This window comes from Neolamprologus multifasciatus, chromosome 8 (assembly GCF_963576455.1).
Source record: "Neolamprologus multifasciatus chromosome 8, fNeoMul1.2, whole genome shotgun sequence".
Taxonomy (NCBI): Eukaryota; Metazoa; Chordata; class Actinopteri; order Cichliformes; family Cichlidae; genus Neolamprologus; species Neolamprologus multifasciatus.
This window is the reverse complement of record NC_140446.1, coordinates 25,998,247-26,018,867: the sequence shown is the minus strand read 5'-3', so window position 1 is coordinate 26,018,867 and position 20,621 is coordinate 25,998,247. Positions and strand designations below refer to the sequence as shown.

Sequence of the window (20,621 nt, the reverse complement as noted above, 5' to 3'; positions counted from 1 at the left end):
AATAGACTGCAGAGTCCTGACGAAACGTTTCTCCCAGAAAACGCTAGTAGCGTCTGTTTCTTCAGCTAATTGACTTGGTTTTGCAATTAAAAGTCTTTATATTAAAACTTTTCTGAAGATGAGCTGCGGTCTTCTACTGCCTAATACTGGCATCAACCTCTAATAAAGTCCCATGAAAAAAATGGAATTGGAATGAAGGATCAAAAAGCCTCTGAGAAAAAGATACAGACAAATCTGGCTGGTTAAGCAACACCTTTGCGAACTTTAATGAGTTTATTCTGCTGCTGTGCACAAAATGGTTTTAAGATGTCATCATGAATTCCTGGAGCGGAATCTGTCTAATACTTTGGTGGGTTTGTGACATGGCTTAAAGGGATTGAATTCATGAGATGTGATCCGTGAGGCTTTCTACTCCTTAAACCTTCCATTGAGAGCTCAATGTTCCTCGGCCTTCACATTCATACCTGTGCAAGGTATTTGCTCTTGCGTTTGCTTTAACTTCAAAGGCTTAGCTGTGGAATAATGTTCCTGTAAATATGTGCAGTAGATGACAGGATCCTGTTCAGTTTAGGAAGCAAATTGGTTGAGCCTGCAGAGTTTATATAAAAAGATCAATACAGTCAGCCCCATTTACCCTCCAATCACATTAACAAAGAACAGATGGTATTTGTCTAAAGACTTCACATGTTTGTGAATAAATCTTAACTTGTTTTTGCTATCATGATCCAACCACTGATCATCACGAGTCGCAGCATATAAACCTGAAACGCAGCCCGTACAGCTGGCGAGCTGCGATGTGAAAATGGTTTTCATAACTTCATGCAGATACTTTTCCAGTCATGTGGAATATTTCAATTATAATTACAAAATTAAAATCTTTTTTGTTTTTTTATCATTCCAAAGTTATGACAATAAATGTCTTCATTGTCAGAAAGCATAGTTGAGACTGTTTATGTATTCTGTAATTGGTTCTCCACACAACAGTTTTTATTTCTACTGGAGAACTTCGCCTTGGACACATGCAACTATTCTGCTTGTAAATGGTCTGTATTTATATAGCGCTTTTCTAGGCCCTAAGGACCCCAAAGCGCTTTACACATCCAGTCATCCACCCATTCACACACACATCCACCCACTGGTGATGGCAGCTACATTGTAGCCACAGCTGCCCTGGGGCGCACTGACAGAGGCGAGGCTGCCGGACACTGGCGCCACCGGGCCCTCTGACCACCACCAGTAGGCAACGGGTGAAGTGTCTTGCCCAAGGACGCAACTACCGAGACTGTCCAAGCCGGGGCTCGAACCACCAACCTTCCGATTACAAGACGAACGCCCAACTCTTGAGCCACGATCGCCCATCTTGTAATTTAATCTCACTGAGTAAAATGCTTTGCACTACCGACTGCTTTTCTACATCTAACTTTTAGAAAAGAAAAAGCTGCGTCTTCACAATAAGGCAATCTTGTCATAGACTCCTTGTTGCATTAATAGTTGGATTCCTGTGTTTGTGGTGTTTTGAGTTTTTTGGTTGTTTTTTGTTTTGTTTTTTTTAGCTTTGTGTAACAGATATTTCCAGTTGGTTTCTCTATGATTAGTTTCTCAATTTAGCCTTTAGGTTTCTTAGTTTTGGTTTATCTACCTTTTGCAATCCAGTGAGCCAACTGAGTCTGTGGTTCCTGAGCCGGTCCTGCTTTATTGCCCTCCTATTCCAGAGGGACTCCATCTCGCTCACTAGCACTCAACCCTTTTTCCTTCCTGCCAGCCAAGCCTCCAGAAAGTCTCCTCCTCCACTGTCACCAGCCTCCTCCCCTGCCCTTTTGTCCATCTGCCAAGGCTCTGTAGCAGTTCTATCTCCTTTGCTGTCAACAGGCACCCGCCAAGCATCTTGGGTCCTGTTTCCTTTGCCGTCACCGTCCACCTTCACCACCAGTATCTAGCCAAGCTTCTAGAGTGGTCCGTTGTTACTGGCAGAAACAATTTGTGCGTGGTTGCAGTGACCAGCTGGTCAGTCAGAAGTTGAGTATGCAGGACCCTTAACTGCTGGCCACTTTCAATCACAAGCCCATCACACAGGTTGCCTGGTGGGAAGTAGCCTTTCTCCAAAAACGCATAGACAGATTGGCGAAGTGTTGCTGCTTATTTATAAATGTATACAGATTCCCAAACAGATCCAAATCAGTCTGGATTGATTGGTGCTAATGAGCACAACTCATCTGTGACGCTTAGCAGTAGCTAACCTGATTCGGTCGGTTGCCTAATTATGTTTCTATAAAACAGCAAGTTTGCCAAGTGCCTAAATAATTATGCCGTTCTACAGTTAGGCTCTACTACGTGAATTATATTCCATTTAATGTGCTTTAACAACATTTCTGCTGGATTATTATGTTTTTTCTCCTGTGTCGAAATTCTATATTCCTATTTTTTTTTTTTGTTTCAATGGCCTTAATGCTATTTAAGAAACTTACGACTCTGGGTGAAGTGAAATCATGTCTCGCCATTACTTTTGCTTGGCCTTCTAAACCATCTTTTGATGGAAACCACAGAGACTCAGGTTGAACTTCTGACTGACTATTTTTTGTTTAACAGTTGGTTTAAGTCAAACATTTCTGTAGCAATCGCACATGAGAGGGAAAACCTAAATGTTATTGCACACTTGTATTAATATCTATGCAAAAATAGTTTTACAGTCATCTGAAATTTTTCTGTTCTTCTTCTGATTGTATTTTTGCAGTATCCAGAAATGTTTCGTTTCGTTAGACAGTGGGCAATGAACTTGCAATCATTTTACAACTCATTGCAAATCATTGACTTTCATGGAGACCATCTCAGCAAACAACAAAACTCAGTTGCTTTCCTCAAAGTTGACTTTGGTGAGAATGATTTTAGTGACTTTGTGCTGGACGGTTGTTGTATGAAGACAGGTTGCCTCCCACCAGAAATACTACAAATACTTATACAGTTGTGTGATGGGCATGTATTAACAGTGTTGGGGAGTAACGGAATACATGTACCGCCTTTACGTATTTAAAATACAAAATATGAGTAACTGTATTCCGTTACAGTTACCGTTTAAAAAGGTGGTATTTAGAATACAGTTACTTTGTTGAAATAAATGGATTACACGGCGGTACTTCCCTGTTTCATATTGTGGCGGGTCAGGACTGTTTGGGTTTTGTTTGACAGCTATGTTCTGTCGTTCCAGGCGGCAGCGTTATGGTTGCCATGGTTACAGGGTGACGCTCTCTCTCTGCGTGTTTCCTGGGTGAGAGAGGCCTTTTTGTTGTTGTTGTGCTAAGCTAATAGGCAGAATGCTACAGGTATAGCTCTAAAGAATGTAGCATCATGGGCAGTGTAGTCCGTGCTGCAGGGAGAATGGACTGACATACACGTTATGTGTCTGTGAGCGAGGGAGGGAGAAAAAGGAAAAGTACGAGCTGTCATCGAGCAAAAACGGGAGCTGGAAGCATGTAAATATAATAATAACCACTGCAGCCAAGAAGAGTGCCTGACGAGCCCAGTTGTAAGTAAGCTATTAAGACTCGACTGTACACCGTGTTCGTGTTTTCCTCCAAAAACAATAAGTTCTGTTGGAGCAGCCTTTCAACGCCTCTCTCTGTCTCTCGCTAGCAAAGTTGACCCAGACAACAAAGTAAAGCTAGTTTTCGGCTACGAGCCCGACACAGAACCCACCGTATTAGCCAGAGGTCCCTTTACTACGGTTCGGAGCCGTGGACCTTCAGTAACAGTAATAAATCACAGCAATAGTACATTCATGTAGTTGTAAACAGCATGATAATATATTAAGTAATCCAAAGTATTCAGAATACGTTACTCTCATTGAGTAACGTAACGGAATACGTTACAGAATACATTTTGGGGCATGTATTCTGTATTCTGTAATGGAATACATTTTAAAAGTAACCTTCCCAACACTGTGTATTAATCATCATTTGATTCTATGATGTGTCTAAAATCTGGTTTCCAAATCAACCAGGATGTAAAAATAACATGACCCATAGAATTTAAATTGCTTTCTAACAAAAGAAGAGAAAAAATACACACAACGTCGCTGTTCAGCTGTCAAATGTTTAGAGCGCCTTAAATCTAACAATATTTCCTTCAAATGTGTCTGTTATCGCTTGCAGCAACTTTGAATTAAACAGACAGTAATGCTGCCTTAATAGTTACTAAAAGCATATTTGGCATAATGATTAAACAGCAACGACTTTGCTTTTTTCTTAACATAAAAGGAGATCAATGTGATGATATAGGCTTTCTACTCTAATGCACTTCTACTTGTACTTGTGTTTAAAATTTGCCATCATTGGAATGCACCTAACCATCTGGCCATAGTTAAATGGCCTGTAATGATGACTATCAGGTATGCTGAAGATACATATGCACTGTTTACAATAGGATACAGTGTTTATAGAATAGGGTTTAATTAGATAGCAAGCTCACCTGAGAGCAATGCCTGATCTCACTAACCAGATTTAGATTTTCTCGGAGACGACATCGATAAGCTGTTATTTTCTGTTCTTTTTTGTTATTTTGTTTCTGACTTGGCAGAACAGTGCTTACTGCACCTGATTAAACCGTGGGTGTTGTAATGCAACCTTTCCTGAGGAATGTACTGATCTCACACATCAAGCAGATGTTCTCAATCAATATTTGTTGATATGAAAGCCCATTAGTGTGTTAATTACATTTGCATAAACATTTCGCCATTTCATATTTACTACACTAAATTGGTTTTCATACAGAGTTTACATACAGTGGCCCTCAAGTGCTTACACATGTTTGGTCCAAATTCTGTTTGGCCGTAGTAAAAACATGGACACACGGTGGATATACAGCCAATCACATACTGCATTTGTAGCCACACACACAGAGACATAAATGCAAACAAAATATCAGCACCACCCACCGTTAACAGCTTGCATTCCCCACCAATGACTTACCCAGAGTAAACAAACATTTATCTGCTTGTCTGGCAAACCAACAGTGTGGTGGTGCTGTTTGTTTGGCAGACATGCTGCAATAATGTAAGCAAGCTATTGAACTGTGTTTAATGAGAGATATGATTTGGACACGTTAAAAGAAGTAATTTTTTTCTTCCTTGTAGGACTGCATAGTTGGAGCGTCTTAATTGCTGTGGTGGCCAATTAGAACCAAGTCAATAACTGCAGAACCAGGTAGTAAAAGTTCACCAATATGGCACCCTGACAATATCGGACTTAAAACCCAATGTTTGTGAACAGTTTTGTGCACTTAACAGAGGTCTGTGTAGCACATACATATGATCTTCTCTGAGCCCTTAAACAACAATGTATGCAAGAATAATTAGATCAAAAAACACTGCTATGACAGAATAAAATGACAACCGCGCATCAATTTTAAAGATTTTAATATATATATTTTTTAATTTCTCTGTTACATGAGGAGACCAGGATGAGCAAATGCTGCATGTTCTCACTCGTGAAATAATTAAAGGAAATGAGGAAGGAAACCAGCGCATATCTGTACAGAAAGTATGAGCACTCTCAGGTTTCCAAAGCTGTAATTTTATATGAAACATTTACAAAGTTTTGATGACTGAATGCCAGTGTGATGATTGTTGGCTACAAAAAAGGATAAATGTGTCATATAAAATATTTTTGCTGTTTTTATTTTACTTGATCAATTATAATGTGGTTATTCTGTTGGTAATTTACATATTTTTGTTGGTGTTTTTTAGGCATTATTAAGATGGCTGTTAAATTTCCAACTGCATTTGTTAATGACTGCAATGTTTAGTCTGCTGTGATGGCTTGAGCAGAAGTGTTGAAATTTAAGGTGTCCAGTTCTGTACTGCTGTATAATACATGACACGAACCATTGATGAATGAAAAGTATAGAAGTGCATACATTCCCTGACATTCTCAAGAGCTTTATAAAATGTTACCAAAGCCTGCCACTGGTGCAAAGGAGGGGCCCAGGGATGTTAATCGCTGTCCTTCCCACTCCTACACTGAGCACAAACGTTTACAGTCACCATAACACCCATATGTCCTCATGCTTGTTTAGGGAGACTTGAGGTCTGTCCACAATAAAAATCATTATAACTGAGTGAATTTCCCACCAATTTTCAAGTGAGTTGGTTTGGTAAAAAAAAGAATATTGTACTTATCAATATACATCTCCTAGTGTGCATTTAATTCTTGTAACCTTAGTATTAATCAATTCAAATACACAGGATCAGGCTCCAGTTTGTGGAAGCCGTCATGTTGCCCTGTCACCTTGAATACAGTGGCCGAGATGAACATCGTTGTTCCACCTAATCACGTTTTATGCACGCAATATTACCAAAAGGTTTCATTCTACAGTCAACTACTTGTCGTATTAGTCTAAAGTTCTCTGGAGTGACGACACATGCTTCTTCGTCTGGTGATCCACTGGAGGAGTCTGAGTTTAGTAGTTACCAAGAGAACGGTACTTGTCTGACTGTACTGTGCCAAATGCAAAGTTTGGTAGAGGTGGGCATATGATGTGGGTTGTTTTTCAGGAGTTGTGGTTGGTCCCTTAGTTTCAGTGAAAGGAACTCTTAATGCTTTAGCATGCCAAGACATTTTGGACAATTTCATGGTCCCAACTTTGTCAGAACAGTTTGGGGATGGCGCCATCCTGTTATAAGATGAATGCACACTAGTGTACAAGCTACACTGCTTGACTAGGATTACAGAAAAGACATTGTTTAGCAAGAGGGGGAAGTTTTAGGAGTGACGGTGAAAGATTTAACAGATCTTTTTGTGAGCGTATTGTCAAAATTCTCACAACTCAACAGTACAGGTGCCTATCAGGTGTATCTGATCTCACCAGCTGATATTTTAGTTAACCAAGGAAATACTAAAAGCACAATTAAACAAAGGTATTTGTTTTGCTGCAGACTTGGACATGAGAGTGTTCTATTAACGTGTTTTAAAATATTAAATAACTAGTATGGCTTTGATGCCGACATGAACGCCATGACAGGTAGGGAAGTTACAGTAACATTTATATTCTAAGCAGGATATTACATTGTAAGCATGCTAATGTTTGCTAGTTAACATTAAAAAGTATAACTGGTCCTGATGGTGATCGCATCGGTTTGGCTGTTTGGTCACAAATCCAGATAAATGTAACTGTTGACCTAATGGAGTTAGATGAAGATTCATTGGCTCAAGTGTCCGTGCTGAGGTATTTTAGTCCTACTGAAAATACAAAAATGTAGGAGAATTTATTTATGAAGCTCAAACAGCAAGTTTGTGTCAGAGAGCTTTCCAGTCTTTAACGCATACCACACCCTCTATTTTTAGACCTTGGATTTGAAAAATGGAAAACTTAAATAAACAGTTTCCAAACTGAGACCCATGGGATTCAAGTCTTAGCCACATGTTTTAGCAGGAAGAGTCCAGGTGCATCTTATAACATGAAGTAATGACTGCTGAATTTCATGCAGGTGAGTTGGCTACAGGACCATGAGTCTGTGCATGCCGTTCCTTTGACATATCTTTGTGGGACACGCACATGGAAGAGAGCCATTGTTAGTGGTATTAGTTACACCTGTGCTTTGCCTGCTATGACAATGTCTGCTACGTATTTTGCAGTCTTTCTAAAGTACTATTGCATGCAGTGTGTACTACTCTATTTGACAGAAGAGCAAACTTTGAGTAAATACGTAGCACCTGGTAAGTTTAACTTACAGTACAGCTTCAGTGAGCATCAAGGTGCTACATAATTTGAAGCAACCTCTGGATGACCAGTTGGCAGTGTTGGGAAGGTTACTTTTAAAATGTATTCCATTACAGATTACAGAATACAGAATACATGCCCTAAAATGTATTCTGTAACGTATTCTGTTATGTTACTCAATGAGAGTAACGTATTCTGAATACTTTGGATTACTTAATATATTATCATGCTGTTTACAACTACATGAATGTACTATTGCTGTGATTTATTACTGTTACTGAAGGTTCGCGGCTCCGAACCGTAGTAAAGGGACCTCTGGCTAATACGGTGGGTTCTGTGTCGGCTCGTAGCCGAAAACTAGCTTTACTTTGTTGTCTGGGTCAACTTTGCTAGCGAGAGACAGAGAGAGGTGTTGAAAGGCTGCTCCAACAGAACTTATTGTTTTTGGAGGAAAACACGAACACGGTGTACAGTCGAGTCTTAATAGCTTACTTACAACTGGGCTCGTCAGGCTCTCTTCTTGGCTGCAGTGGTTATTATTATATTTACATGCTTCCAGCTCCGTTTTTGCTCGATGACAACTCGTACTTTTCCTTTTTCTCCCACCTCGCTCACAGACACATAACGTGTATGGCAGTCCATTCTTCCTGCAGCACGGACTACACTGCCTATGATGCTACATTCTGCATTCTGCCTATTAGTTTAGCACAACAACAACAACAACAGGCGCTCTCTCACCCAGGAAACACAGAGAGAGAGAGCGTCACCCTGTAACCAAGGCAACCGCAACGCTGCCACCTGGAGCAACAGAACATAGCTGTCAAACAAAACCGAAACAGTCCTGACCCGCCACAATATGAAACAGGAAAGTACCGCCGTGTAATCCATTTATTTCAACAAAGTAACTGTATTCTAAATACCACCTTTTTAAACGGTAACTGTAACGGAATACAGTTACTCATATTTTGTATTTTAAATACGTAACGGCGGTACATGTATTCCGTTACTCCCCAACACTGCCAGTTGGTCACTGCAATTTCTTACAACTGCAAAAGAAATTCATTACAATCTCTGGATAACCTCTGATTTTTTCCCCTGGTCACCAGGAAGTTGCCATTTTATTTTTACTCTAGTGTGACTGAACCATAATTGAAAAAGACTTGGCAAACATACCAAGCTGAAGACTCGGCTATCTGTGGCTGAAACCTCTGGTATTTTAAATGATGTAAGCGGAGAGTCCATAGACACAAGTAAAATAGGATAATTGCTCTAAATCTGCTGGCTGTGTAATTAGCTAGTGGTGTGCTATAAATAATGGTTCCTTAGGGTTAGCTAACGTGTCAGATGCATTCTGATATGAATACATTATACTGGCCACATTATTTTGATTGCTTTTATATTTTTTTGTTTATTTTTAGTTAGTTATACTTGTCAGTAGTTTTCAATATTACACTCTAATCTTTTGTCTATATGATGGTAATAGCATGCATAATGTGTTATTTAGTAAGAAATGCCTTGTAATTGGAAAATGATGCGCATGTATGACTCACACACATGGAGTATACATTAGAGAAGGCTGTGTTGCTATAGCTACAGCATACATTTCATTGTGGCCTTTCATACCAAAAACAGCTGATTCATTGGTCTGGTTGTTATATTCTCCAGCTGAACCCTGTGATGACAGGACACGTGGCTCCCAGGAGATTTGTGACACAACTCATGATTTTTTGAAGTGCAAAGTGTGGGATGAGTCTGGTTTCACTTGTGTATACTGTTCATTTTTATGTTTGAGCCTTCACTGTTCATCATCTTGCACATACCTTTAGAACGTTTACCGTAACAGGCTATATGAGATATCATGCTCTCTTCTTGTAACTGTCTTCTAGTCTTTAGGTCTTAATGCGAGTTTAGAGAATGACACCACGTGACATGTTCTGGAAAAGTAGAAAGGAGTTTTTAAGAAGTATAGATTCTGGCAAAGTTGTAAATTTGCAAAAGCGTGAATAATTTTCTCCTCTTGTTCATGTTTTTCCTGTAAGAAAGTCTGGTTCTGCCGCACGTTCTTTGTGTTTAAAAGGATTGTTTCCTTCCCACAGTCGCCAAAGCACTTACTCATAGGGGGTCATCTGATTGTAAGGTTTTCTCCTTTTTTGCCTTGAAGCAACTGTTGCTCTGATTTGGTTCTATGTAAATAAAATTGAACTGAATTGAATTGAATTGAACATATAAGTTCAGCAGTCAGCAATAGATATTTGATTGTTCACATCAGTCTGTCATATAACATACTTTCTCCTTTGTCTCTCATCCTGCAAGTCATTTTTGTCTTGGCAGAAGGTTTGGAAGCTGCACTAGTCCTCCTTGTGCTCACCGCTGGGATTAATGGTTGTTTTGGCAACATGTAAGCTCATGGGTAATTGACCGAGGTGACATTTCCTGTTGAATGCTACCTGCTTCTTTTGTGGTCAGCTCCATGGTTGGCTGCTTGCACTGCTGTTAAGACTGGTAATTGAGCAACACTTTTGTGACACTGTTCATGAACCGTGATGAGGAAATTATGGGTTTCCCCAAAGTGCCATTGGAGAGAATGACAATGAGAGATTATTTCCTAGAAGCACAGTGTAAGTGGGGGTTTTTGTATATAAACTTAAGAACATTTTCATGTCTTATCATTCTCTACCCAGAACCTCAAAGTTTTCCTTTTTTTCCTATCACCTGCTTCTTCCTTTATAAAGCACTTCTGCATTAAAATAAATAAATTCCTTACTTCCAGTGAAATCTTGATCACGGTAATGATGAGGGGAAAAAACATCAATGAAGAAACTCAAGTTTAAGGATGGGACACACTTCATAGGTATGCATTTATCCGGGTTATGTGATCATAACCTGCTACTGGTAACAAAAGTACACTGTAGAAACATTCAACAGAAAGAATGAATTAGGAGCTGTCAGATGGCTTGTTGTGGTTGCCAGTTTCCATTAAAAGGAAAAATAAGACTCGGCTCATAGTGCTTATTTGGTTATATGCTCTCTGAACCACCTGCTATCAGATACATGTGATTAGATCTGCTAATAGTGTGTGACCTGACCTCCTGTGGCCAGACTGTCTTTTAGTTGCTAAAATGACCAACATTTAACTGACCGTTCATTAAAAAAACGCTTTTTTTTTTTTTACCTGCTATCAAGAAAAACACTGAAAACACCCTAAAGCTGATGAAAACTGTCACATGTATAAATCACAGTGACCCTTATTCACATATAATATTAAATGGTTAACCTTTCATGAGTAAAGAACATACCTGGACAAACATAAGTTGAGTCACTCATGGATCCTCATGGAACCCCAGTCCAAGTAAAACCATAGATATAAGAAACACCTCCACATGGACAGATATATCTGATCCATAAGCTTTACTTTCAGAAATTTCACAAATTATGTAAAAATAAATAAAATAAATAATAAAATAAAATGGCAAAATTATAATTTGTGATAATTTATTATTAAAATAACTTGGTAACATTCAATTATGTCACAGTGGTAATGTTATGGTAGTAACTTTACCACTGTGATATCCCCTACACTGTTAAAAAAACATCTTAAAAAAACAGGCAGCTGGGGTGCCAAAATACTACTGTAAAATAACAGAAAATAACTTTCTCGTGAAAATACAGTTATTTTCAGTAATGACAATACAGTTTGTTGCGCTAATTTTACATGGGATTCTGCCTTTTCAAGTGATTTTAAACATTAAATTAGGAACATGTTAATGTGATTAAACAATGTAATTACCTATAAATAGGAAAAAAAACCTAATCTTAAAAAAACAGTAATATCCCGGCAGCTGGTGCGTCAAAATACTACCATAAAATAACAGAAAATAACTTTCTCATGAAAATACAGTTATTTTCAGTAATGACAATAGAGTTTGTTGCGCTAATTTTACATGGGATTTTGCCTTTTCCAAGTGCTTTTAGACAATAAATTATGAACATTTTAACGTGATCAAACACGTGATTACCTATAAACAGGGTCAATGAATGTGGCAATATGAATCATAATACATAAATGTACAGAAATATACAGTTAACAGTTGGTTTAAATAATAATGGATTGCATGCCCTGGGACAGACTGACAGAGGTGAGGCTGCTATATCGCACCATCGGCCCCTCTGGCCATCACCAGTAGGTGAAGAGTCTTGACCACGGACACAATACCAAGAGTGTCCGAGCCGGGGCTCGAACCGGCAACCTTCTGATCACAAGGCGAACTGCCAACTCTTGAGCCACGATCGCCCTAAATAGCAATGATAATAATACTTATGTGATGTAACACAAGCTTATAGGAATCATGTTATATGCTTTTCCATGGCATCACATTTGAATTCAACAGTTCAATCTTTCAAATAACGGACAGATATTTGGGAAATCATGAAATCATGATTCATTTGTGAATTTTCACGATCTAAATATGCATATGTACAAAAAACAAGTAAATTGTGTTTTACTATATTTACAGTGATGTTATGTTATTTTACCTTTGACATGTAAAATCACAGTCTACTTATGTAAATGTCATGACAGTACTAGAAAGACAGTACAAAACTGTAAAATATACAGTAAGATACTTTGACATTACTATTTTTTGGAACAGTGTACTGCTTGCTCTTATTGTGGAGTCTTCAGCACAGCATTTTTGCTGTCACTACTCTACTTAATCATTATTTATAACTGGAATGGAAACCATACTTTACAAAATGAACTTCACACTATATTCAATAAAACTTGAAACTAACATTCCTGGCCCTGCAGGATGCATCTTTGATCTGGATTCTCTGTTTTTAAAAGACTCATGTTGTTAAAACAGGCCTCTCTGTACCGTCAAGATGATCAGTAATTAATCATCTGGCACGGTGTTGCCGGAAACATACAAGGATTGTGGCGAAGCTTCGCAGGAGAGAGTTGTGCATCCATAAAAACACATTGGTATACGCACATATGAAAAGCACAACATACCAGAGCTCCCTCAGTATCACAGTATGATTTCTCTGTTGTAATGGGAGACTTGATGTTTGCGTACGTGATGCGCCTGTAATATCAGTCTACTGTACACAAGAAGAGCTCTTCCAGTTCTTCTAGCTTGAAATCTCTCAGTCTAACTTTACCTTAAGCAGAGAGCATACGTAGATCAAAATAACAGGGCTGAAAAAGACCAAAGTAAAACTGTCATGCATGGTCAATGGTCTGGATGAATGGACATGGGCAGTGCTGGGAATTCTTCTACAGGGTTATGGCCTTGTTGTTCGTATCCTGAAACAGATGTTACACTAAATCCATCACTCGGGGGCGAAAAAGATGTGTATGATTGCAAAAAAACACACAAATAAAATGGATTCCATGTCAGCATTCGTTCTTGTGAACATTCATAATGAAGCAGAAGAATAATGTGCTTCTGCCCCCGAAGGTTAGAGAAGATGCTCTCAAATTTACACTTGGAGCCTGTAAAGAGATAATCAATATTAAAGGTTATTGCAGCTGCTGTTTTCGTTGGCTCTTTCTTCTACTAAAATACTTGGTGCTGTCATTAGTGTAGCTGAGAACAACAACATGACTTCATGTCAGTGTTATTTCCTTGGAAAGGTTTTGTAGTTCTCTTATCTCATGGGAAAGAATTATGTTTACTGGATCTATTAAACCACAAAGACTGGATTTGTGTTTTTTTTCTTCGCTGGTTTAGCAACTTCATGAAGTACTATACTACTAAAACACAGGTTATTATTGTGCTATTCAGTCAGGGTGATTTAACTTGAGACCTGACACAGCTGATTAAAGAAATTCTAGCTCCTAATTAATCAAAGCTTCTGGGTTTATTGAAAGATGGATATCTGCTGACCTCTTGTTAATTCTTCCAAGATACATAAACGATTGCTTGTTGAGATTCTGTATGAGTGTGAGTCTGTTTTTGTGTTTGCTTATGCAAGATACTAAAATCAGATGGCTTGCATACCCTTTAAGTTAGACTTTAGCTCGTATGACCTTCCTGTGTTTCCTCACTTTAACTCTACAATATCACTCTTGCATAATAAGCACTGGCTTTTGGAATGTGACCATTTTGATGTTGCACCCTCTCCCAGATTCCCACTGGGATTGGCACAGACTGTTGGCACTCTGTGGAATCCATATTAACTGTGTGAACATTCCCTTCATGCTATTCTGGTGTATTTATTGGCTGCTTGGTAATATGTGTGTTTATTTGGCATTTTGTTGCCCTGCGGAGAGGTAGAGGAGAGTGTGTCAAAGCATCATAATCCACACAGATCATTGGAGCGTTTGTGCTTGAATACTTTGATAATCTGTCAGTCACAAACTAAACATGTGGAGTCTGTTCAAAGACCATTTATTTCACAGAATAATGAAGTTGTTGATTTTGATTGTATTGGTTATGGATCACTGTTCTGCACAAATTACATTACAAAACAGGAGTAATTTCTATTTCTTATTTCTTCCTTCTGATTGACGTATTAGGGAATTAGAATATTGGAAACAGTTGAGTTTTAAAACAACCTTTTCTTGCAGAACAGTTCGATTGGATGGCATTGCATTGAAGAGATGTAGCGCTGAGTTAACCATTATCATTATGTCTCTTGAGCAGTGGTGGACATGAAGCTTTGGCTTGATACAGGAAGGATGCAGGCTTTCTTTTCTTTAAGTCTCGTGTATTTTTGACAGGAGCTGTTTGCCTCAGTGCTATTAACACTTTTCTATTGTTACAGTAACGGTGGAATTATTTTACTTGCAGTTGTTTTTTTCTGTGTAATAATATTCAACATTGCTATCATTACATTTTTCAAAAAATGCCTCTCTGTGCAAAATGGGTTCAAAAACATAAACAACTGTGGGATACTGTTTGTCCGTGGTTTGAACCGAGGGAACAAATCGTGGCAGGATCAGCCTGATATTATTTGTATCCCACTGTAACTTTACTGTATAAAGAGCTAACATCTCCAAAATATCAGGAGTAGTTAGTTATTACAACAAGTGTTTGTGAACTAAAAATCAAGAATGTGGGATCCTGTTTGTCCGTGATGTGGAGAGCCCAGCGCGTGCTTCCCGACGCAGGGAAAACCACTTATGCAGGGGAGACCTACCTCGGCACTTGTGCAGGTGAAGCCAAAGGGAAGATTTGCTTCACCATACTTTCTAGTCTTTGGCTTAGAATGAAGTTGGTTTGGAAACATATTAGGTGATGCTTCATCTCCTGCTTTGCGTTTGTGTGGGAGCCCCGTGAAAAACCTGTCCATTACGCTAGCAGTTGTAACGTGCGGTGGAGATGAAGCCAGCCGCGGAGGTGTGCAGGTGGATAGCGAATGAGCAACAGCTTCTGACTTTCCAAAAGTACTCATTTATTTACAATATCAAAAATAAAAGTGCTGCCTCTACCACACATTACTAAAGAGCACACTAGTCCGCGTACACACGGGAGCATCCATTACAGGAGGAGTGCGAAGAAGAACAAAAAGGGGGTGACACACCAGTCATGAGACAGGAGGCGCCGCCATGTGGTGATACACTGCATTACAATAGCAACTGTTACACAGTGTACAAGCGTTCTGTTTTTTTTTTCTTTTCATACCCCCCCCCCCACCCGCAATGGCTCTGCACCCCCCCCCCCTCCCCCTAGGGGGCGGGCCCCATACTTTGGGAACCTCTGGCTTAATGGATGATGGAGGCCATGCCTTGATACAGTCCTGTCTCAGAGGTCTACAGACAATTCCTTAGACTTCATGGTTTGTGCTCTTACATGTATTGTCAAAAATGTGACCTTATACAGACAGGTGTGTGCCCTTCCAGATTGTACATTTCTATATTGTAAAACTGTACAGCAGAAACTGTACGTCTTTCATTGTGTTAATTATAACTGCAGCAAAACCATGTTTTGAAAACCATGTTCAGTGATTGTTTCTGGGAGTTTTTTAGTACTCATCCTTCTCTGGTTAATTTATACTTAAACCCTACACTGACAAAGCCTAAACTGTCAGTGGAAACAATTTTATTTCCAAAGGATTATTGTATTTTCCCATACCTGTTATTGTAGCTACCGTTTTTACCTTTAATATCCTTTAACAGAGTAATACAGACTGATTGTACTCATGTCTAAAAACAATGTCTTTATGGATAGTCTTTAGGGATTTTAACAATCCTGGCCTTCATGAAAGGTGAGTTTTTTTTCCACCCCATAAACATTTCAGCTTTGAAAAATACTGTAGTACACATCAGTTTGCAGGAGCTGTTTTGTTTAGTTGAATTCTTAGTAGCAATTTTACAGGCTTACTGTGTGTTAATTGTTTAATGGTGTGCCTTTTGTCTGTGTGAGACAGAGTTCACAGTTGTGACATTTATTACAGTCTGTGACAGGGGAGCTCACGGGGCGTTTTTACTGTCAGGCCTTAGCAGCAGGGCCTGTGTCAGGAGACCTGCAACATCAAACTAGTGTCACTCAAACATCCCTCTGGTTTCTGTTCACATATTTTATGTTGCTATTTTTCCAATTCATTTTCCTGGAAAGAGGCCTTGCCGATAAGAGGTATGCATAAGAAACCTTACTTTGTCACACACACACACACACACACACATAGACAGTATGCATGCTACTCTACCGTGATCTCATGGCACCTTAGTTTAGAGACACTTTGGATCTTGTGCAAGCATTGTTTCATGATCTCTGAACAGCTTAAACCCTTTACCAACAGCAGATTACTCATTTTATAACTTCCTTTGGGTCAAAGGTGAACCGAAGGGGTCAAACAAACAAACACAGGTCACGTTACTGTTCTCAGCGCTACACCCCAAACAAGCCATAAAGCCACAAACTCAAAGAGTAGCTTCAAACCATTTAAAGACAGCTAGTCTCAAGATCACATCTGTAAATCTCAGTGGTGCGATCATTTAAAGATATCACTGTTTTCCTTATTTCCCATGTTTGGGATGAATTGCTTGACCATTAATGGAAGAAAGGGCTTTGTAGTCAGCGATGCCCATGGCAGGATCAAATGGGTTGAAAGGCTCAGAAATTACGGAAAGGTTTGGGCAATGGGATTTAGAGTTTAACTTAAAATCTTTACTGATTCTTTTTCAACTTCAAATTTGCCTACATCCAGTAAAGTAATATTTGATATTATTTACATTATTTCTTAATTTATTCACTTAAATTGTATTTACATAGCACTGAATCACAGCTGCAGTTTCCTTCAGGTCCTGTATATTATAAGGTAAAGACCCTGCAATAATACAAAGAAAACCCCAACAATGAGAAGCATAAAAACCTCCTTTTGACAGGAAGAAAATTCAGACGTACTCTTGAGTTAGTAAAAAATGGCATTTTTTAAAGATGATCGGTTTGCATGGTTTTAAACAAATAAAGTGTGTTGCTTGTGACACTGGAGAGCTTCAGAAATCAAAAGGAACAAATAAAAAAACAGCTCCATTCTTATAAAATAGTCACATCCAGACATATAGCGAAAACACCGCCCAAAGTAAAATAATATTTTATTTCTCAAAAAAATGCTCAAAACTTAGACCAGCAACGTCAGGTATCAGAATAAAGGACAGTGCGACAATTACATCTCACATTTTTTTGTTAAAATTTGTAGATGAGGCCCACCTGAGGAACAAAGGCCAGGATAGCTCGTCTTTACTGCCAAAACGATCCTCAACACATTGATTTATTAAAAGTCTTAATTATGAGCTGTCTAACAGTTGTGCCAGTGTTCTGCCCTAAGAACAGGGAAGGGTTAAAATTTGAAGTGGGGTAGTGGGCATGACAGTACACCCTCGCAGCTGCTCTTCTTCCTCTTTTCAGCATTTGGACATTTCAGTGCACTACTTCCTCCTACTGGTGGGAGTGGAATTTTCATTGTTTTCATTGTTGTTACTTGATTGCTTTAAGTTAATATCACTCAAAAAAAAACAAAAAAAAACAGTTATTTTGACCATGCAAATAACAATAGTTAAATAAAAGTCAGTGAAAGAATATTATTTCCGTATTAAGATAATTTATAAAAGTCAGAAAAGCTATTGGGATGCAGTGTGCAAAGGATTAGCATAGCCATCAAAAAATCTGATATGGAGCACCTTCTAAAATTAAAGAAAGAAAAGGTGCAGTGCAATGGCCATCATGTAATGGCAACAATTTGAGAATGGTTGGGGGTCGATTTTTGAAGAATAGTTGGATTCTGCATTGTATTTGTGCTTGAAATACCCATCCTTACTCTGCACATCAGAAATATTAGGCCATTAATTCTGGCTGATCTGCATGGTTCTATTATAGAAACCTATTATAGAGATGTTTGCTTTTGAGTTATATTGAGCTGTATGAATTTGAGCTGTATGAATTTAGATTGGAGTGTACTGCACTGGCCTAAATAAGGCTTTTTTCTGGATTAGAAAAACAGCCTGTCAGACATAGTGATTCACAACTTCAAGATTGTCAGACAATGTTTCATATGATCAAAAGCAGGATTTTGGAAGCAGGCAGTGGAAAAGACGCTGGGTCAACCCAGTAAGATATAAGTTTGCAAAAAGAAGTGATTGAGCAGTGTCAAAAGCAGTAACAGCTAACAGAGCTCCCTGCTCTGGGAAATTTTTGTTCAAGGAAAAGGCATCCATCGTATCTATTTTTTGCTCTTTATTGTAAAAAAAACTCAACAACTCCAAGTGCCAGTCAAAATCTCGGGTGAATTATAGGTTCAAGCCTGACTCTGTGACCTGTGAATTATTTCAGAAGAAAAGACAAAACACAAGATGTACCTAGTCATAAACGAGCAGAGTAATGAAGTTCAGGTGGTAGGATAAAGCTCAGCTTCTTGTACCGCCCCAAGGCTGTGGGAGAGAACAGAGATGGGAGGCTGAGTGTAGAACAAAGTGTTTTAGTTTCGTGCCCATAAATTCCCTGCTGGAAGAAAAAAAAAAAGTTATGCAGAAGTTCAGCTTAGTCTGAGTGAGGCTGTGTCTGGAGATAAGACACCGTACTGGCAGGTGATCCTCATATGTCTCCACTCAGCATGCAATCAAAGTGTTAATATTTTTTTTTTCATCTTGTGGATTTTGATGACGGACTCATTACTAGATACCAATATTTGCTGTTTCTTCACCATTCATGCCTTCATGCCTGTGCAGCCCAACAACTGTCATAAGGCAGTAAAAACTGTTGGAACACCAAAAACCTTCCACTCCTCTTGTAATCTCAGAAGCTTAGTGAAGTCGTGTTGCACTTAATATTTTTGCCACCGCCATCCTGGCCTTTTAAAACCGGATATTACAAGCGACGATGTGGATCTGGGAAAACTGCACGCTCACTGGTTACAACTTGGCAAGCACGTGTTGCTAACAAATAAGCTTGCCCCAGATAATGACCATTTCAGACTCTTGCAGAATGACCATAATTTACAAAGTAAGCTTCATGTTTTATTCATGTTGACATGAAACAGGAAAGGGTTTTCTTGAATTACTGAATTTGAAGGCATGGTTCTTTTGCAGTTCATTTATTTCGCTTCGAAATAACAAACCCAGAGACATTTCAGTCACATAGCTTCCAAACTGTGAGATGTGCTGAAAAATTACAACTAACTTTGTTAGTGTTGGCGTAATATTAGAAGAACTGTGTAACAATAAAGAATCAGTTTTAACTTTTGTTGGGGGCAAACAACAATTTCTAAATAAAGGAACTTTAATTGCACATTTTAAGACTTATTTTAGCTCTTTTTATTTATTTTTTTTATTTTTTATTAATCCTTTATTTATCCAGGTAAAAAATCTCATTGAGATTAAAAATCTCATTTCCAAGAGAGACCTGGCATCATGGCAACAAAAGTCACATACCACATAGGTATATAACATTTAAAACAAATACAATATCCCATACCAACATGTGTAAAATATACAATAACAGATCAAATTAAGAGTATATTAAAAACAATCACACTGAGTAAAAGAGCCGTTCTCTCGTTCCTTTAAGACAGACTTAAACTCTCCCAAGGTAACCAATTCTGATTATTTCAGTTCCTTCTGCAGATTATTCCAGGAAGCAGGGGCAGCGTATTTAAAAGCCTTTTTCCCCAATTCTGTTCTGATTTTTGGGACAATCAATTGTATGATTTTGTTCGAACGAAGGTTGTATTGGTTGTGGTTTTTACACATATAAACACATAAATAAGATGGAACCAGCCCAAGGAGAGATTTATAGATAAAGATCAACCAATGGGAGAGTCTGCGAGTTAGCTAGCTTAGTAAGATTTGCTAGCTTTGATTTTATTTATTAACTAACTGGAAATTATTTTTGTTTTGATCATTTAATTCTATCATTTTTGTTTTACTTCTTACTTTCAGTGCAGTAATTTAAAAATTGCTTAGTAAAGGCTTTAGTTGGTGTTTACACTCAGTTCATTTTGGACATTCAATTCTTTAAGTACTCACTGCTAGCTATCATGTGTCAACAACTCCCTCCTTGTACCCATAAATCCCCGTGTTAAACGACTGCTCCTTGTGGCTGATAGAGAGTACTTTCTAACTCTGTAAAGATAGCACTTTAAGGCCTCTGAGGTACATGTTATCTATGCCCCCCACATTTCAGTGAAAAGTACTTTCACTTGGCTTAAAATTAACACTGTAGAGTTATAATAAACTTCCACCTCAAAGAGCAAAACAAAGACCAAAATGTCCATCAATCTGAAGGGCCAACCTGCGGCAGCGTCTTTACGTCATCTGCAAGCATTTTCAGTTAAATGAGCTACTCCCAGATTTAATCCTGCTTGATCCCTCGATGAAAGTTTTTGATTACTTCAAGTCAAAATGGCTGAGAGCAGATCTGGGGTTTCCTCTCATCACCCCTTAGATCAGTTTGTTGCTCCACCTCTAGCCT

The 20,621-nt window shown here is 38.6% G+C and overlaps 1 protein-coding gene across 1 annotated transcript in view; it reads left to right on the top strand.

Annotated features, from left to right (window-relative positions):
- Positions 1-20,621, top strand: part of myocd (myocardin) — a 158,014-nt gene that overhangs the window by 25,243 nt on the left and 112,150 nt on the right. The gene's annotated exons all lie outside the window — the stretch shown is intronic.